General features: G+C 30.1%; 1 protein-coding gene across 1 annotated transcript in view; it reads right to left on the bottom strand.

Annotated features, from left to right (window-relative positions):
* Egfr (epidermal growth factor receptor) overlaps positions 1 to 20,403 on the bottom strand; it is a 76,344-nt gene that overhangs the window by 23,594 nt on the left and 32,347 nt on the right. The gene's annotated exons all lie outside the window — the stretch shown is intronic.

The following is a 20,403-nucleotide window of genomic DNA, read 5'->3' as shown; positions in this document are numbered from 1 at the left end:
CAGAAAAAGTAAAATCTCTTCGCTTTATTTTTAAACAGGTCGGAGAGTTTATTTCTTCTTAAATTTTACTCTCACCTGTTATTGAAATTTATCTGGATTTGTTGAGATAAATTTTCTTAAATTTTGTAATAAACGTGGGTTTTGTTTGTTTTAATATATTTTAATGTTTTTTGAGTGGCAAAAATCTTTAGCTAACTAAACAGAGAAACTGTAAAATTGATAATAAGCTACGACGAGTTTTGATGATGAAAAATAAATATATGTAGATACATATGTGCAAGTAAATACTTGTAATACATATACAAAATATTTATTATTGGATTACTTGCTTTGGAACAATTACATATGTACTTGCCATCAAATGTTGAATATTTTTTGTTAGTTACTTATGATGATAGAATTTGTGCAAAATTTGATAATTAAACGATTGTTGATTGCAAAAAAAAATTTCTGGCCTGTTTCACGATGTCGAATAAAAATAATTCGAACGAATTTGTATGAAAATTATTCGAAAGAATTTTAAATTTTTTCGATTCATTTTTCTTTCGACATCGTGGAACAGGCAGTTCAAGTAGGTTGAGAACTATTGAGATGCTTTACATTAAAACTTCTAAGGATATTAATATTTATAGCAAATAATGACAATAATAATGGTTTAAATATCCATTTGAAACAAATTACGCATTTTTTTTAATAAAAGTTTACAAATTTTTACCTATTATTTGAAAATTTTACTTAGTCTGGTTAATTAAGAACCCTAGTATGTATGTAATTATATTTGAATTTAAATCAAAAAGCAAAACAATATTAAAATGTTCAGGTTGTATCATAAATTTTGAAAACTTTTTATGAAAATCACTTTAGATCAGTGTACTAAAATGCTATTTAGTAACACATTGTTATTATTATTATTACTTATTTTTCGCTTAATAATTCCAATAAAAGCCAACTCCGAAGCCAGTCACATGGCAAGCCTCATGACTACTTAAGTCTCTAAAAAGGAAACTATTTTAGTTATTGCGTCTAGTGTATTTCCTCTTAATACAATGTTATATCAATTATCTCACATAATTAACGCCAAAACATTTCGGAAATTAAATTTTGAATACAAGTATTCTCCCTTCCGATTCATTAATTAAAATAGATTAAAAAACTATATAAAATACATTAATGTATTTATATTTCAATCTGAATATGTACTCGTATATAATTTTCTACAATTCGATTTGGTAAATTTTTTTGTTATTTGTGTTGGTCTTTATCAGTTGTTTGCTTAACTTCAATAAGCTCAAAGTGGTAATTAACACCGTAACATTAAGAAAAGAACTTAAAAATTAGCAAAATATTGGAAAAATTAACAGGAATAAGAGTGTAATTTTAAAATGCTAAATGGTCACAGCTGGTTAGAAAGAATCATTTAAAAGTCCGAAGACAATACAAGATAATTAAATTCTAAATGTACAAAATACATAGTTATTTAAATTCACATCGTTTTAATATTAGACGAAATAATCATGTCCATTAAAACTCCATATTTAAACTTTCCTTCAAACAAATATTTATTTATGCATTATTAAACAACTTTCATTTGAAAGAGATCGCAGTAAATGGTCATTATTATCATATTATCTTACAAATGTCATGAAAAAAGAATAAACTTTTTACTAATAGTGGTTACAGTTATTTCAAATAAGATTTTTCCATACATTTTTTGTATCGCCGAAATATCTAAATTACAAAACCATCCACGAAAACTTTTGTAAATTTATGAAGCAAATACTGCTTATATAAAAGAACAATTTGCAATTTTAGAATATTCCCATTTTCATTTAAAAATATAACTGCCAAAACATAAATTGTAATAAAATGTAATTTTACAAAATAAAACTACATACATTAACGTTATTTAAAAGATTGATTTATATGTTCATACTGATTAAAATTACTTTCGGTTATTGTTTAAAGAGAAATGACTGGTAAAAGAATCGATTTACTGTTTAAGTCTTTGAAAATGGATTTAAGAAAAACCACTCTGAATTGATGAATTTTAAAATTATCATTTTTTAAATACCGAATAATTAGAGAAAAAAATTATGTTTTTTTGAAATTTTTCCATTTTTCTAAATTTTAATAAGTAATATTGTATTTTAGGAGTTTTCCCATACAATTTGCAGTAAAACTAAAACTTGTATCTCAAAAACACTTAAAAATAAATGGTATTGTGGATTTTCCTGGATTTTTTTGGAAGCAGAACTTGTAGGGTCCAGATATAGTGATGAAATTGAAATAATACTAATGCAAAGGAATAAAGTAATATTGAAAGTGATGGTGGATGTGATATTGAAAATGTTTTCGACAGTGACATTAATGAAATGGACAAAATTTATATAAGTGATGTTATTAAAAGTGGATGCACACAATTCTATTTTACGAAAAATAACTTAATTTTTAATTTATTAAAACAAATTAATTATTCGAATAATTTGATTAATTTTAAACATGCACATAATCGAATTATTCGAACAATTTGAAATCTCTTGTTCGAAATATTCGTTTTATTCGAACGAGAGAAAAATCCAATAATTTGTATAATCTAACCCTAGGGGTCCACGTAGCAATATTTATTGCTGCAATTGTCAAATTTGATTGCGTCAATAAAATTCGCGAATGTAGACTGCAAATTGCCATATGTAGCAATCCATTGCGCAATGATTGCTCTACTGATTGCCTGAGCAATTATTGCTAAGCAATAAGCTGTCAGTTCAGTTGTCATTAATGTAAAATTGCATCTTTCTATGATTCGGTGCGATTAATTCATAAATATTTAATTTATTTAAGATCCAAAAGAAAAAAAAACAATGAAAGTAGTGAAAAAAATCATTCAACGCAAAATAAACCACTGTTTTTCATAGAACATCTCTCGTTGAAAATTTTGTATTTGTGACGAACGTTTTCTCCACCTAAAGCAATCAGCAATCACTCTGCTGTTGTTCTGCCGACGTTATTGTTTGAGCTTAGCAATAAAAATTGCTACGTGGAGACCTAGGGTAATAGTTAACGAAATCTGTTAAAGTGAGCTAGTTATTGATTATTTAAAAGTATGTATGTTCATATTATATAATGCTTTTCCAGAATATCTTATAATCCAATTTTAAACATTAAACGATCGAAATGAGAAATACATATGTACTTTTGTATATCCATATGTATTTAAATCGATCGTATGTACGAGTAGCTTGAATTTGAAAACAAAATTCAATAAATGAAAGTCAAACTAATTCGAAAACGAATAAGTATGTATGGTACATACATATGGATGTATGTATGTAGATATGTACTTGTAAAAATATTGTTATTTTTCTTTTTTGCTTTTGTTGTTAAAGAGTTTCAATTGTTGGTTGGTTGTATTTGTTTACAAAACCATTAAAAAGTCACACTTAAAGTTTGTTGGTTTTTTCTTCTTCTTGGAAACTTAAAGCTACGAAAAACAAAACCAAGAAACGCTTTTTATAATCATGAGGGTCTGGCTGTGTGTGTGTGAGTGAGTGTGCGAATGTGTATCTGTGAGTGAATGAGGTTTATTAACATTTCAACGTGCTCGTTCGTATGATGCCGTTGTTTTGTATGACGTTTTCTGTTTGTTTTTATTTCTCGTATGCATGTGTAGTAAGTATTTGTGAAGTGTTTGTTGTACAACATACTATTTTAAGGTTTTTTTTTTTATTTTGCTTGTTTTTTCTCCCGAAAACAACAACGTATGCCAAAAATCAACAAACAGTTGTTAAGACATGAAACCGGCTTGCTGAAATTGAAATACATTTGTACGCATGCGCATTAGAGCTTTTATTTTAACACCACCACCACCAACACCGTCGTTGTCGTCGTCACCGCCACTCACTCTAGATGACAAAAAGACAGACAGGCAAACAAAATACAAACAAAAATGAAAACAATCGTTAACAAATAAAATAAAATAACTTAAAAAGCTACAGAACGAAAACAAAATTGAAAGAAGAGCGAACAGTTTTCGAAACGATTTGTTAAATTTCCAAAAAAAAAAATAAGAAAAAATTGTCAAAACACGAGTTTATGGCAAGAGGGAAATAATTTTTAAATTCTGTTTAAAAATTTGTCACAATTAGTTTTAATTGTTAAGCGGATTTAAGAGGTTTTATTTATTATACATACATACAGACATTCGCTTTTGATTTTAATTTCAGTTTTTAACTTGAACAATCTTAAATATTTAGCTGAGTTGACTTTTTCAACAGGTTTTTAATTTTTTTTTTAAATATTTTTTACGTGTGCTTTACACGTATTGGGCATGTGTTGTCTAAGGCCATTAAAGGGTTGGAATTTGGTTTGTCTCTAGCTATTAATTGTCTACTACTTAAACCAATTACAAGAATCGTCTTTGTACGTTTACATAGCACGCGTTCTCCCAATATGAAATCCCGAAATTAGAAAATATTTCGCTGTGACCGATTCAATATTTATAAACCAGTTCGAAATTGTACTTTTAGACATCTTACATCTTACTAATGTCACACGGTATGTTTTACATATGTATTGGGATATGTATTCGATACATATGAATTCCATGTTTATGTCAAAATTCAATAAATTATACATACGATACGTGTAACATAACCTCTATTAGTTTATATAATTGTTTGTTTTTAACTAAATATCAATTTAATAAATTTTTAAATCACAATAAATATATTTAATTTGTGTTTTTTATTTTGCACTCACACAGTGTTGTATTTCAAAATACAACACTGTGTGAATTCACAAGGTCTCTTATCATGTCATATTGTCATAATGTCCTAAATGTCATAGGACATACACTTTTATTTTATATACACAAGGTCTCTTATCAGTCATATTGTCATAATGTCCTAATCAGCATAACATACTTTTTAACTATCTGTTTCATATGGTCCAATGTTAGACCCCTTTCACACTAGGCAATTTAGTTTGGCAAGTCACTTGTGTTTATAGATGCCAGAGGTAATGTCGGGTTTAGAAGAAAATATTACATGCTGTTTTATTGTTGGGCAAGAGACTTGCACAACTAAATTTCCTAGTGTGAAAGGGGTCTTATTGGCACGATAAAACGACATAAAAGATTTTCAGTAATGCTTAAAAACTTGTGCCTAACATCCCTAATAATATTAGGGGAGCCAAACGGAACTAGATTTTTAAGCAAATATTAGATTATTTTATAATTTCGACTACTGATATCAGAAACGTTCATTTCCTATTTTTTGTGAAAATGGAGACTTTAAATCAAATGCATGATTTGAAAGTTATAAGTTAAAGAGATAAGTAAAAAATCTGAAATTTTTTAACATATTTGGATCTATGATAAGTCTCAGTCGTCTACTTTAAACAAAGTAATATCAATATTTTTTGCAGAGTTGTTTTCCGTAAACTTTGTAAACATTTTAAATATACATATATTAATTATCTTTGAAATTCGCATTTATTGTGGTCAAAAGTTAATTTTAGATTTTTTTTATACTGTTGTCTATAGGTATCGATTACACATCTGTTGGCCATTTGATGTTTGTCATTTTTACCAATACAAATTCCAGTATGTATATCGATGATGATCATGATGATTGCGATTTCTATTAATGTTCGTTTAATATTTGAGATTGGTTTTTTGAAGGCGTAACAATAGATGATAGTTTTACAAAAAGAAAATGGACAAAATATCTTTGTGAAGTTCAAGTGGTTGTTGGATTTATTAACAATAGATGATGTACTCGAACAAGCCAACCACTTGAGTTTCACGCCATACACAGCGGGATACAAGTACAAGCAGCAGAAGTATCTGTAGCAACAGGCGAAGAACAAGCAAGCAACTACACGGAATACAGAAACCAAAGACGAAGACGAAAAACCAATGTTGGAAGAAATCTTTTAAAGAATAGAGAGAGGAGTATGATTTTTTTGGCATTGACTTTTGTCTTTAAGCGATGAGCGCTAAGACTAAAAGCGATAACATTTGTTTGTGTCATTTGTATTGTTGTTGTTGTAGTTGCTGCATTGCTCTTTTGTTTAGGAATTGTGTTGTGCACTTTAGTTACGCCGATGTTCAGTAAACGCTCAGCTCAACTCAGCCAAAGCAGATGCGCCAAATGATTTTTGTATTTCTGTCGTTTGTTTAGTTGTTGTTGCTATTGTACAAGTTCTCAAGTACAAAAAAACATTAGACTCTGTATTATTATCAATTTCATTTGTTCTTTCTTGGGAATTCCAAAAATGATCAGGTTTTAAATGTTTTTTTAGTTTTTCTTAATTTTTGTTCTTGTTACCTGCCTGTTTTGCTTGTACTTTTGAGAGTTTTGTATCGATGTATGTATGTATGGGTGGATGGATGGATGACAGACAACCTGTGTGTATTGCTACATGCTGCTTAAATGGACTGAGATGGGACGAACCCATATTTTGTTTTCTGGACAGGTGAGGTAGGTGAGGTTTGCAGTTGAAAAGAAATTTGAGATTTTTCAACAATGATTTACAAAAAGGATAAGAATTTGCTCATTAATTTCAGTTATTCGAGATCGTATACAGATTTATGACAATGTGGTACTTGACATTACTTTTTATAGTATGAGTAAAAACTACACAGACATACTACACATGCTTAGATTTGTATGTATGTATGTATGTATCTTTATGACTTTTGTATTAGTTAATGGTTAAATAATTAATTTAATTCAAGTAAGCTACTAAATAGAAGTTAACTAGAAAGTGTTGTATTTTAAGAAAGTATAAAGAAAATCTAATTTCCAAATTAATAAATATACTAAAACTTATATAAGAAAGCATGCTTAAAGCAATTATTATTATGTATTTAGGTTTGTGGTTTAAATACAAATAATAAAAAATATTTAACAAAATTATAGGATGGCAAAATCATATTATTTGTATGCTTAAATTGCAATATGATTGTTATCATTAAACAACTCAAGTTCGATTGGTTTTTCGGACTTCATTTTCATTATTTTTTATCATCATCATCATCATAATTCTAAATGATCATTATGTTAAATTTCAGAAGAAGATTAAGTTGCTTGTAAAATACCAAGAATCCATCCATATTGCTTGAAAATGCCGCTTACTTTTTGGTTCGTATTTTTTTATTTATATGTATTTAAATGTAATTTCTTGTTGGGTTTTTTTGGCTTCAGTTTTAAACGTTACATAAAATAAAGTTCAGCTTAGAGCTGTTATAAATTGTAAACTCTTTTATTTGTGTTCATGAGTTTTTGTTGCTGCTGCAAACAAATATGATCGTAAGAAAAAATAAAAAGAGTTATTGCACGTCATCATCACGAAGTGGATGAAGGCGATGATCATTAAGACGACTTTGATCATAATGATGACGTTCCTTTGTAAGTTAAAGTAAATCTTCCAAGTAAATTCTTGTTTGTATGAGTGAGTGCACTTAATGCATATGATTTTTTTGTTTATGCACACATTAGGGTGGCGCCAAAAAAGGTATGAATGTTCCCAACTAAAATAACAGCTTAACTTTTTTTAATATATTTTTGGTATCACATAAAAATCAGAAATTGTCAAATAAGAATAAGTCCAAACCTATTTGAGATTTGGATATTTTTGGTATTTGATATTTAAAATTTATTGGGGTCAGTATTTTGTAAGCTGGATCAAAGGATAAAAAGGTCGTTTTTTAAGGTTTTTATGATTTTTTCATGTTACTCGCAAATGAGATATAAGAAATAGTAGTATCATGTGAAAATTCTTTGAAAGTAGATTTCAATGTTGTATCTGAATTTTAGTCCAAATCTAAAAATATTCCAAGTTTTGTCAAACATTTAAAGTTTTTTTAAAATTTGGTATATAATTATGTAAAGTAATTTAGTTTAAATTAGTATGTTATAAGCATTTTTTTCCAAAATTTCACATATTCAGAATAGTATTTGAAGTTTTCAAAATCTATTTCCTCCCCGATCTCATTTTGCCATATGTTCAATACGATTATAATACAAACTGATATATCGAAGTTCGAAAAACGAAAAAAAAAACTTTTCGGTGAAATGATGTATATGGGATTTTAATCTTTTAAATAATTATACGTAAAAATTTAAAAAAATTTAAAAAATTACACAAATTTTGAGAAAAGATTTCATGAATTAATTAAACGTTTATTTTAGTTGGGAACATCTACTAAAGTTTTTTGTGCCATCCCTAATATATATGTATTCCATCCAATTGCTTATCAAATATTTCGTCATTAATGCATTGGCCGTAAACCAAATAACAACAACAAATACATTAGCAACATCTATAAGTAAATAATAAGAATAAACAACTACAGGCAGCCCTTCTATATTATATACTGTCAAAAAGAAACTATATTATTGATTGTCGTTCTTTGTAACGATATACTTCCAATTAATATATTTTTTTTTATGAAAACTGTCGTTCTTTGTATCGATATACTTCAAATTAATATATTTTTTTTATGAAAACTGTCAGTTTATCGTCACTATAAAAAAATAACCAGATAAATATTTGGCTGTCATGACCTTATGAGTTTGTACGCAAGTGGGAAATTCAAAAGAAAATTGCGAAAATTGCAAGACAGATAAGTCATCATGTAAGTAATTCCGTGTATGTCAACGGGTAAACTAATGTAAAATACCAATTGAAAAACAAACCCCTTTCCAAAAGTTCTGAAAGTTTAGGTTTTATAATTTATAATTTTTACAAGAAATAAAATTAGAGTGAGCAGTATTTCTCTTTTGATTTTATCTTTTGGCTAAACAAGAAATGCAGGACACTTGGCAACAGTGAGTAATTTTTACATTTTGCGACCCTAAAGTATAAATATATATTCTGGATCCTTGCAGATAGCGAAGTCCATCTGTATGTTGAAATCAACTTTCAGAAGAACCCAAATAACTCACGAAATCTTTCCATAAATGGCCGAGTAATTTTAATAAATGGACGCAAACATTAACGATCAAGTAAATTTGATCGTTATAGCGTTGTAAGAGGGACTCCAGTATATATTAATCCGAAGTGAGGATCATCATCGTCTCTAGCAGCCAGCATGCATGTGATTGTTGTCGTCTGCAGTAAGTAAGTAAGTATGTACGAGTATATTTTGTTTTGTTTTTAAGTGCTTACATAGTGCTCGTGGCATAACGATGCTTGAGCTTGAAATTTGTGTACCTTCACTTCTTTCGTTCTCGTAATGATCATCGACATCATCTTAACTTTCAATATGCTACGTACACAATACATTAATATGTATGTGTATGTAGCCAGTTTACATAAAGATTGCAGCACGATAAACGTGGTCGAGTTCTAGATATTATGCCTTTCGTAGTGATCTTCGTTGTCGCTGAACATGTACATGTGTTTATTTGACTTGTTTGAATGCCTGTATTGTTGGAGTCTTGTAGGGACAAATATTGATGTTTGTTTGTCAAACTGTTCGAATGGGTTGAGTAACTGACTGACTGGCTGGCTGGCTGCTTGGAAGACTGACTGACTGACTGAATATTTGAGATGGGCTGTTCTTTTTTGATTTTCTGATTTGGCTAAAATCATGTTTAATCCACCTCAACCACTACATCCACTACTAAAGACTTGAGGTCGTTTGAGGTTTTTCTTAATGTTTGTGTAAGTATGTGTATGTTTTTTTTTGTATTTTCCTTTTGAATCTTTCTCTTGGCATTTTCCTAAAGTGGCATTTTAATATGTACATACGTACGTACGTACTTGCATTAGTATGTATTTATGTATTTAATGTTAAGCTCAGGTATTTACAATGTGTTAATGTTGCTTTTTATTATTAGTTTGAATATGCAACCAAGAACCACAACTTCAAGGTTGTTGATACGAACAAATACATACTTTGGAATTTATTTGTTTATTTATTTATTGTGTTAACAAAAAAGTTTTCCCCTTTGTTTTTTTTATCAATGATGCTGATGTTTGTTCAAACATTTAAATCCTTTATTTTATGTTTTTCTCTGAATCCGAATGCTGGGCTTTTACTTTTGATCATCATCATTAATTATATTCTGGCTTGAAGTAACAGAAAGGCAAAAAAAACTAAGAAAACTAAAATAATTCAGTCACAGTAACAAATTAGCACGATTTACTTGATTTTGTTTTTTAGTTGAACTCGTGTTTTTTTCTCAACTATTGTTTAAAGTCGCTGGAATAGCACGACTTTTGTAGAGTTCTTTTTAAGCTTTTTTTGGTTGTGGTCATCATTTAACAAGACATTTTAGGCCCTTTAGGAATCATACCATAAAAGAAGTTGCTTTTTCAGTTGTTATCTAGAGTTTGGCATCGCTTTGAAATGCCCAACTATAAACACGAACAAAAAAAAAAAAACGTAGCTATAGTGGAACAAGAAGTTTCTCCAGCCATGCTGTTGATGTTTCTTATTGTATTTGTGGTTGTTGGAATCCTTAGTAAGCTTCTTGATTTACCGCTGGAATGCTGTTTATTGTTTGCTATTGCAACCTTAGCATTTATGCATTTAAGGCCTCATGCTGTGGTTGTCATCTTTGGTTTCTTTTTACACCAAGATTAAGTAGAAGGTCTACTCCTTCTTATGCTTCTTTTTGATGATCTCTTCAACAACAACAAAACACTCAGTCTTCAACGACAAACAAACATAAGTTTCTACAAGTTTTATCTGTGGCATATTTTAAGTGCACTGAAAAAAAATCCTGTCAAAATGTATGTGATAGTGGTTACCTACCCATTACCGACATTTTGTATTATTCAATTCTCACAAGTAATATTTATTATATCGAGATGTTTTTAAAATGTATTTAAATTTAAAACAATGACGTTATCCATGGATTTAAATAAATATGGTAATTTCGATTTTATGTCGAAATTTGATCCTTGAAGTTTGATTGGCAACATTCCTTTACTTTACTGCATTCCATTCAGATGAAAGGCAATGATCTGAAAATTGCTACATATGTTCGTCTTTCGACATGTTATTTGAAGTCACCTAAAAGCTATCCCATTCCGCTACTCTAATATGAAAATACATATTTGCTTATTATTAAAAGTTATTACACAATTTGTGTAAAAAACGTTCCCAAGTACTAGTTGGGTACATAATGATCGTTGAAACATCAATACGTTTTTGGAACCAATCAATAAATTTTTCTCTGTGTAGATTTGTTAAGTGACACACATGAAATTCATGTTTAACATTGTTATTGGACCCGTAGCTTATGTCTTTTATACCCTACACCACCATAGTGCGGAGGATATATTGGTTTAGTGATGATGTTTGTAACTTGCAGAAATGTTTTCCAAACACCCACCTTAAAGTATACCAATCTGCTCAGGAATCAAAATACATGTCGCAATTTCAAAGATAATTCGATAAAATTTGGGACAAACTTTTCTTTTCCCTAGACCACATACAACTGCCCTATATGAAAATGGTTAAGCTGTCATGAATTTGTTCCATGATTTACAATATCTCCCATATAAGGACCACTCTCGAACATTTCATTAACTAAATTTCGTATATACGCAAATCATGCCAACAATTTTTTTGACGATCGGTCCATATATCCAAATAACATTAAATATAAATAAAAATAATTTATGACGCTCCATAATTATTCATAACTCTTATATAAATTTTAAAAGAAAACTGTTTATACTCATAAACTCGGTGTAGGTCGGGTTTGACCGACTATAGTTTCTTCCTTGTTTTTATGTGCCAACATACAAAAATTTTGAACGAAAATAATGTAAGAAATAAAAATCGTTTGCTTTTGTGCAAAATAACTTCATGTTTGTTAAAAGATAATTGTTGTCGCTACAAACAAAAACATTAAAAAAAAACACACACAGATACCGAAATCCAAAAAATACTTGCGCATCCAACGAATTATTGTCTTGTTGGCGGTCATTTTTAAACATTCTTTTACAGAAGTTTACTAAACATATTCATACATATTATGTATATAGTATTTACTATGTATTTATGTACATATTTATATTTATTTTTTTTTTCCTAAGAAAATTATAAGAAAACGATAAAACCTTTAGGGGGTTTGCTTAACAAATGATTTGAATATTCACGAAGACCGCAACGAATTTCATTTGAAACCTGTTTAGACTCGCAGCCTCAATCCACATCACACATAATTAACGAAAAATCAAATCGAAAAGAAACAAAATTATAAAGAATCATTTATAATTTGATAAAAATCAAAAATTAGAATTAACAAAACCTAAAAACAAAACAAAAAACCATAATCATTTTTCAAACAAAAGCATTTTAAAGACCTTTAAGTAAAAGGGCTGGCTTCCAAAAATATATGAAGCCTAGCCGATGTGGTAACTCACAATCATGCAACATCAAATCAAACCTTTCATTTATTTCATAGGGATAAAATAGCCTCATAAAAAGAGGCAGGTCAAGCATTTAATTTTTTTGTATATTTAATGTTTAGATTGAGCGATACTCGTACATACTGACTTGGCTATAAGATGAATTATCCAAATATGGCTCATGTCGAAGTGTTCGATTTAGTTTTGGCTTCATTTTAAAATTCATCTCAAACAAAAGATTCGTTGGCTATTGTACTGTTTGTTCTTCTTTCTACTTACTTACTTACACACAATATGTATTTGTTGTCTGTCCAACAAGTGTTAAACATAATGGATACATGATTTTTTGATGATTTTTGTATCTTTTTGTTTGCGCTCAAGAGTTATCAAATGAGCTGAGGAATGTCAGTCAATTTAACAAATGGACAGACATACCTTACACTCTTGAATTCATTTTATAAGTTTTATCTTTTCATTTCATGATTATTATTTTAGTACTAAAATAAAAGCAATGGCTTAATAATAATAATAATCGATATAAGAAATTTTATTCCCATAATGTTTTATTCGTATTTCCATATGGGCAATTCCATATCATCGCACGTGACATTTGTACGCCTATAGAGTGGAATAGATTTTGCAAAAATAAGAGTATCTGAAAAATAATTTGGTCTTTTTGTTCCATTCAGAGGGTACAATATTTTAAAATAATAAAAAGTTCTTTCGAAATATTGTTGTCCAAAATATTGAGCGAAATAAGGGTATAAAACGGAACTCATTTTGATTTACATGTAGAGATATGCGAAAATATTCGAATCGTGAGAGGCGTTATGTTGTCTTTTAATTTCTTGCACTAAACGAAATATTTTTCCTTTACAATCCGTTATATTTAAATAAAAACAATCTTTGAATGATTTTATAATAAATAAAATTTAATATTGTACGAGACATACCGTACGTGACAGATTTTTCTCTTATAATAAAACAATATATATTCTATAAATATATGTATACAAAAACTAAAAAAATAAATAGACAATATACATTCGGTTTCAATTGTGTTTTCAGTCGTGGTAGCGATTCTCGTGGAATTGCCCATATGTATCTATGTATGTTAGAGCACACGAACTCATACAAGTACAAGTATGCTTTAATTGTTTTATAAAAACGTAAGAAGTAAGTAAAACTTAATTATTTTTTATTAATTTTCATTTGATTTTGCTTTAAGTAATGCATATGTATGTATGTATGTATGTTTAAAATGGCTCAAGGAAAACAACAATATGAACAATTTAATAATAATTTTATTCGTCAAAAATAATCAGCAACGTCTTCTTCATAAGCAAATTTGGTTTTATTGGTTTTTGGCAAATTGTTATTGTTGTTGGAACTTAAATACATATTGCTATTCATCTCTTTTCTCTTGGATAAACAAATTCACATAATCTTGTCAAAATATATGTTTAATAGTGATGCAAAAGTATTGAATATTTGGATAGTGATTAACAATTAACTATTTTTTAAAATTCAATTCTCACAAGTAACATTTATTATCATATCGAGATGTTTTTAAAATGTATCAGCCTAAGTACAAAAGACTTAAAGTCGATTTTAAGTCCATAAAGTTGACTATTATCTAAAATTTCGTACCATAAAATAAATTTCAAATATAATTTAAAATGTTGTTTTATTATTTTTTCTAGTTCAGTTCTAGTTCAGTTCGGACGTGTTTATTTTTACTCCGAGATAACTCGTTATTTTAATGTATCTATCGGAAAATAAATATAAATATCTCCTGTTTATTATTTACGCGAAAGGACGCTTTTTTTTTTAATAATATTATTAAATAAAAAATCAAAACAACAACTAAAAGACAAATAAGTAAAAAAAAAAATTCTTTATATTTTTTTTTCTTTTTTTGAACCTTTTTTGTGCATTGACTATTAAATAAAGATCAAGAGTGTTAACGAAAGTAATTAATTACAAATACTCTTAAATGAGTCTCTTCAACGAAAACAGTGAGCGAAGGTTAAGTGTAAACGGCAGAAATGCATACGTTACAGTTAATGTAGACGAAAAAAATATAAACAAAACAAACAGAAGAATAGATGACAACTTGTTTTTAACAGCCAAACCTGTTAACCGCGCTCGTTCTTGTTCCCCCGCATTGACAACAACTAATGATTGTCAAACAAAAGAAAATTCAACTCAATCAGAAAATAAAAATATTTTATCTATGCCTGAAAGTATGCTAGCTATATCAGCTTCAGATACGAAATCCACCACACTAACTACAAATAAAATTAACCCATTAAGCGGCGCTGTACCCAAGATTAGTCAACCATTAAATAATGAAAATAAATCCCAAATACAGGTTGGAATGGACCGGTATATTACAGTTTTAAAACGGGCACGAAGTCCCAAGTCCTCGAAAGCGGCACCCTTGGCCAAATTATATAAGGATAGTGAACCTCATAGACTAAACAATGAAAATCGTTTTTCTATTCTGGAATGTGAAACTAATGAACCAGTAAATAAAATCCATTCTACAAAACCACCCCCCATTTACTTGAGAGAAAATAATTCGAATCCACTGGTTCAGAGCCTGATCTCATTAATAGGAGAGAACTCTTTTTACGTAATCCCAATCAAGAAAGGCACGATTCATGAAACTAAAATACAGGTCAATAGTGAAAACGATTATAGAAAGGTTGTAACATATTTTGAAACTCAAAAGAAAAGTTTTTACACTTATCAGCTGAAAGGAAGCAAGGGTCTACAAGTTGTAATAAAGGGTATTGACTGTAATGTTGAACCACTCGAAATAAAGCAAAGCTTAGAAGATAAAGGCTATAAGACAAAAAATGTGATAAATATTAGAAATCGCGAAAAAATACCCCAACCACTCTTCCGTGTTGAACTTGAACCCGGTGACATAAACCTGAAAAAAAATGAAACACATCCCATATATAACTTGAAGTACTTATTGCATCGTAAAATTACGGTAGAAGAACCACACAAACGATTTGGCCCCGTTCAATGTATGAATTGCCAAGAATATGGACACACCAAGGCATATTGCAAATTGCCACCAGTATGTGTCATTTGCGGGGAGTTGCATAACACATCCCAATGTAACAAATCTAAAGATGATCCTAAAATAAAAAAATGCAGCAATTGCGGAGGTAACCACACAGCAAACTACAGGGGTTGTCCTGTCTACTCAATTGTTAAAAAATCACAAAGCCAGAAACCAAAGATTTTCCCCGCTCAGCCATTAAATAACATCAATTTGAACTACCCCCCGTTGCAACAGACATATGACAACAAAGTAACATATGCAAATGTACTTAGAAACAACCAAACTCAGCCGCAAGTCCGTCAACCCCAAAACGAAAATATGAACCCAGAGGTAAGAGAGCAAACGCCAATCTTCAATTTTACCCGACTAGAATCTACAATAGAAACTCTTGTGCAATCGGTAAATAACTTTACAAACTCAATGAGTAACATGATGCAAGAAATGCTTAAGATGCAATCAATGTTATTGCAGGCTGTGCTTAACAGACCATGAACTGCCTAAGAATATGTTTTTGGAATGCAAACGGCATACGCCAACACAAAAACGAACTCGAATATTTTTTAAGAAACCAACAAATTGATGTAATGCTGGTTTCTGAAACTCATTTAACGTCCAGAAGTTCCTTTCGAATAAATGGATATGTAATATATGACACCAAAGATCCCAGAGGTAGAGCATGCGGAGGCTCGGCAATTTTAATAAAAGCTCGAATAAAACACTACTTAATGTGTGATTTTTGCGAAGATTATCTTCAAGCTACTACAATCTGTCTTGAAGATTTTCATCGAAACTTAGTGATTTCATCGATATACTCACCCCCAAGATTCTCAATTACAGAAAGTCAATATAATAGATTTTTTAAATCACTAGGCCCCCGTTTCCTGGCTGCTGGCGATTATAATGCTAAGCACACATTCTGGGGATCACGACTGATTACCCCTAAAGGTCGTGTTTTGTTCGACTCAATCTCTAAAATGGGTTTGCATGTGCTTTCGAGCGGCCAACCTACTTACTGGCCTACTGACCCACGAAAAATACCGGATGTTATTGATTTTAGCGTGATGAAAAATATCCCTAGAGAAATGATTCAAATTGAATCCTCGCTGGAACTATCTTCAGATCACTCACCCACTATTATTACTTTATTGAGCCCCCTAGAAATTGTATCCCCGACTGGTAATTTAGCGATGGCAGGCACAAGAATAAATTGGCTCAAATATAAAAAATACCTCAGTACACATTGCTCGGAAAACATACCGCTAAGAACACCAGAAAATATCGATCACTCTCTTATCAATTTCGATCAAAATCTCAGAATGGCTGCTCAACATGCTACCCAAACACCCCGAAAATTCAGATATAATAGAATTAATTCTGCAGATGTCGAACGGCTCTTAAATGAAAAAAGAAGATTTCGAAGAGAGTGGCAATTGCACAGATCCCCCCAACTAAAATCGAAGCTTAAAGATTGTATAAAAAGACTTAAAAAGCTCTTGGAATTTCGAAAAATGGAATCATTGAAAAAATATTTAGAAAGCCTGGACGCAACCCCACAATCGGATTACTCATTATGGCGAGCAACAAAAAATCTTAAAAGACCCGTTATATGTAAGTCCCCCTTGCGAAATTCAAGTGGTGGTTGGGCAAGAAATGATACTGAAAAAGGGAATCTGTTTGTTAATCATTTAAAAAAAGTATTTACACCGAACACATCAAACGAATCAATTGAGTTGCCACCTGTTGCACCCTATTTTGCAGCAGCCGTACCCCTACGTTTTGAGATTCGAGAGATCGAAAATGCTATTGCTGATTTAAATCCCAAGAAAGCGCCTGGTATGGATAAGATCAGCAACAAGATGCTTATGGAGCTACCCCGGATAGCAATAAAAATAATTCTTTTTATTTTTAATGCTATATTACGACTTGAATATTATCCTCCAGAATGGAAGGTTTCACTGGTTACCATGATACCCAAGCCGGGAAAAGATCACACAAAAGTAGAATCATACAGACCCATCAGCCTATTGTCTAATATATCAAAGCTATTTGAGAAGATACTTATGAACAAGTTGTACCCGATGTTAACTGAAAACAATTGTATTCCGAATCATCAATTTGGATTTAGAAGAAAACACAGTACTATCGAACAAACCCATAGACTTGTAAATATGGTGAGAAAAGCGTTTGAAGAAAAGAAATACTGTTCTGCACTCTTCATCGACATCTCTCAAGCGTTTGATAAGGTATGGCATGCTGGATTAATATACAAATTGAGTCAAAATTTACCGGCAAACACACATAAGCTGTTGGAAAGCTATTTAACTGGTCGAACATTTAAGGTTAAAGAGGGAAACTTTTTAAGTACTGCACAACCCATTGAAGCTGGAGTCCCCCAAGGCAGTATCCTGGGACCTTTTTTATATTTGATGTATTCGTCTGATATGCCAACTAACAATCGCACTCATACATCAACATTTGCTGATGATACCGCTATTCTAAGCATTCATGAAAACCCTCAAGAAGCGTCTCGTCACTTACAAAACCACATATTTGAATTAGAAAAATGGTTAAAACAATGGAAAATTAAAGTCAACGAGCAAAAATGTACACACATTACATTTACATTGCGTAGAGAATCATGCCCCCCTATTCATATCAATAACCAAACAATAATTCAACAATCGGAAGTGAAATACCTCGGAATACATCTCGATCGTCGCCTTACATGGAAAAGTCATATAGATGCAAAGTTGACTCAAATGAAATTGAAATCAATTCAAATTAATTGGCTTATTGGCAGAAACTCCACGCTTAGTTTAGATTGTAAACTTCTACTTTATAACATGATCATAAAACCGATATGGTGTTATGGCATACAGTTATGGGGCACGGCCTCAGCGTCAAATGTAGAAAAGATCCAAAGACGCCAAAACAAGTTTCTAAGAATAATCACAGTTGCCCCCTGGTATATCAAAAACGCGAATATACACAAAGATCTAAACGTGCCCATTGTAAAAACTGAAATCTCGAAAAACGTACAAAAATATTTAAAAAAACTTGAAGTTCACCCAAACCCGCTGGCCCGCAACATATTAGATAACCGTGGCCACACTCGATTAAGAAGGAGGGACACAGCAGACCTAATCTAGAAGGAAGAATGCCAATTTAACCAAAACAACCATGAACACAAAATTTTTTCGTCCGGCACTGGCTGGACTAATTAAATAATAATATTAGATATAAGATTTGAACCACTTATTGTTAGTTCATTAAATAATGAAGATACAATAAATAAATGATGAAAAAAAAAAAAAAAAAAAAAAAAAAAAATTTTTGAAATTTCTTTTTTTTATTTATATTCATTGAAAAATATTTTCAATTATTTGAATGTATATAAAAACAAAAATTCTATTTTAAAATAAAGTCGACTTTAACAAAAATTAACTTTAAAGTTTCTTTCATAGTTAGGGTGTATGTATTTCGATACAAAATATATAAAGAAAATGAAAAGAAATACTTTTTTCATGGATTTATATAAATAAATATAAGGTAATTTGGACTTTATGTAGAAATATGGTTCATTAAGTCTGATGTGCAATATTACTGTACCTTATTACATTCAAATCACATGAAAGGCAATGATCTGAACATTGGCTCATTTAATTAAACATGTTATTAGCAGTCACCTAAAAGCTCTCCTATTCCGCACTCTAGTTATTGGTGGTCAATGGTCACAAAATCGCATATTTGCATATTATCCGCCGTCGATATTTAAAAGTCTTACTTTTTGGTTTAATATCATTGGTAAGTTAGTTATATTATTTAATACGCATTAAAAGTCTCAGTGTACTAACTAATATATCCATATTTGCATAAAATCAAGCTGAATCCAAAAAAAAGTGTCTTGTAAAGCCCTTTACCGATAATTGTTTAGCAATTTACAACAATTAAACGAACACAATAAAAAAAATCAACTGTTGCTATGCTTTCATGTAAATTACACACGAAAGTATACGAACGGTGTTGCCACGTATTCCATAAAAACAAATATATTGAATACAATTTTCAATAAAATACATAAATTTATTTTCTATTTAATATTACTTGTAATTTGTAAATGTAAGAATTAAAAATTTAGTAAGAATTAAAAATTGTGTGAAAAATTAAAACATGGAAATATTCAGATTCGGTTTATTATTCAATATTCAATCATACTAAAAATTACATTTTTATTTTTCGAAACTTATAGATTTGTATACACTTCACCATGAGTAGCAAGTATACTTTGTCATTTCGTTTGTAATTTCTACACTTTTTTTCTTTTGCGACCCCACAAAGTATATATATTCTGGATCCTTATATATAGCGGAGTCGAGATAGCCAGTCCATCTGTATGATGAAATCTACTTTCCGTAGCCCCCAAAATAATTTTTATCTATTTTTAGACAATATGGATATCTAATGATAAATATTTCAAAGACCTAACGCCATATTAAGTCGTACATACAATGGGGCAAATCGGAAAAAATATTTTTTAACCCGAGTTTTTTTAAAAAAAATTAAAATAAAAACTATTTCTAATGACCAGACCCAAAAATTAACTTTATATAAATATCGATATAATACTGTTGCTAATCACTGTGCTCTTTTCGAATTTTCGCGTAATAATCATTTTCGATATAGCGATTATTTAGAAACCGAATTTATAAAAGTGAAAACTATTATCGCCAGAGATATGGCAACACCTAAATGGTATTTGAACATCTGTATCTGTGTGATATTTATATGTGTATGAGTCCATAAGATCATGCCGTACCATTTTACTGTACGTGCAATATGAGAGTTTGAATAGACGTTAGTATGAGTATTCATGTCTAAGTGTAGTAGATATTTTTTAGGGTTGTATTGGTAAGTATTTGTATTTGAGACGTATACTTTTATGGTAAAAT

This window comes from Calliphora vicina, chromosome 5 (genome assembly GCF_958450345.1).
Source record: "Calliphora vicina chromosome 5, idCalVici1.1, whole genome shotgun sequence".
NCBI classification, from domain to species: domain Eukaryota; kingdom Metazoa; phylum Arthropoda; class Insecta; order Diptera; family Calliphoridae; genus Calliphora; species Calliphora vicina.
The sequence above is the reverse complement of the archived record's forward strand: the minus strand, read 5'-3'. Positions and strand labels throughout refer to the sequence as shown.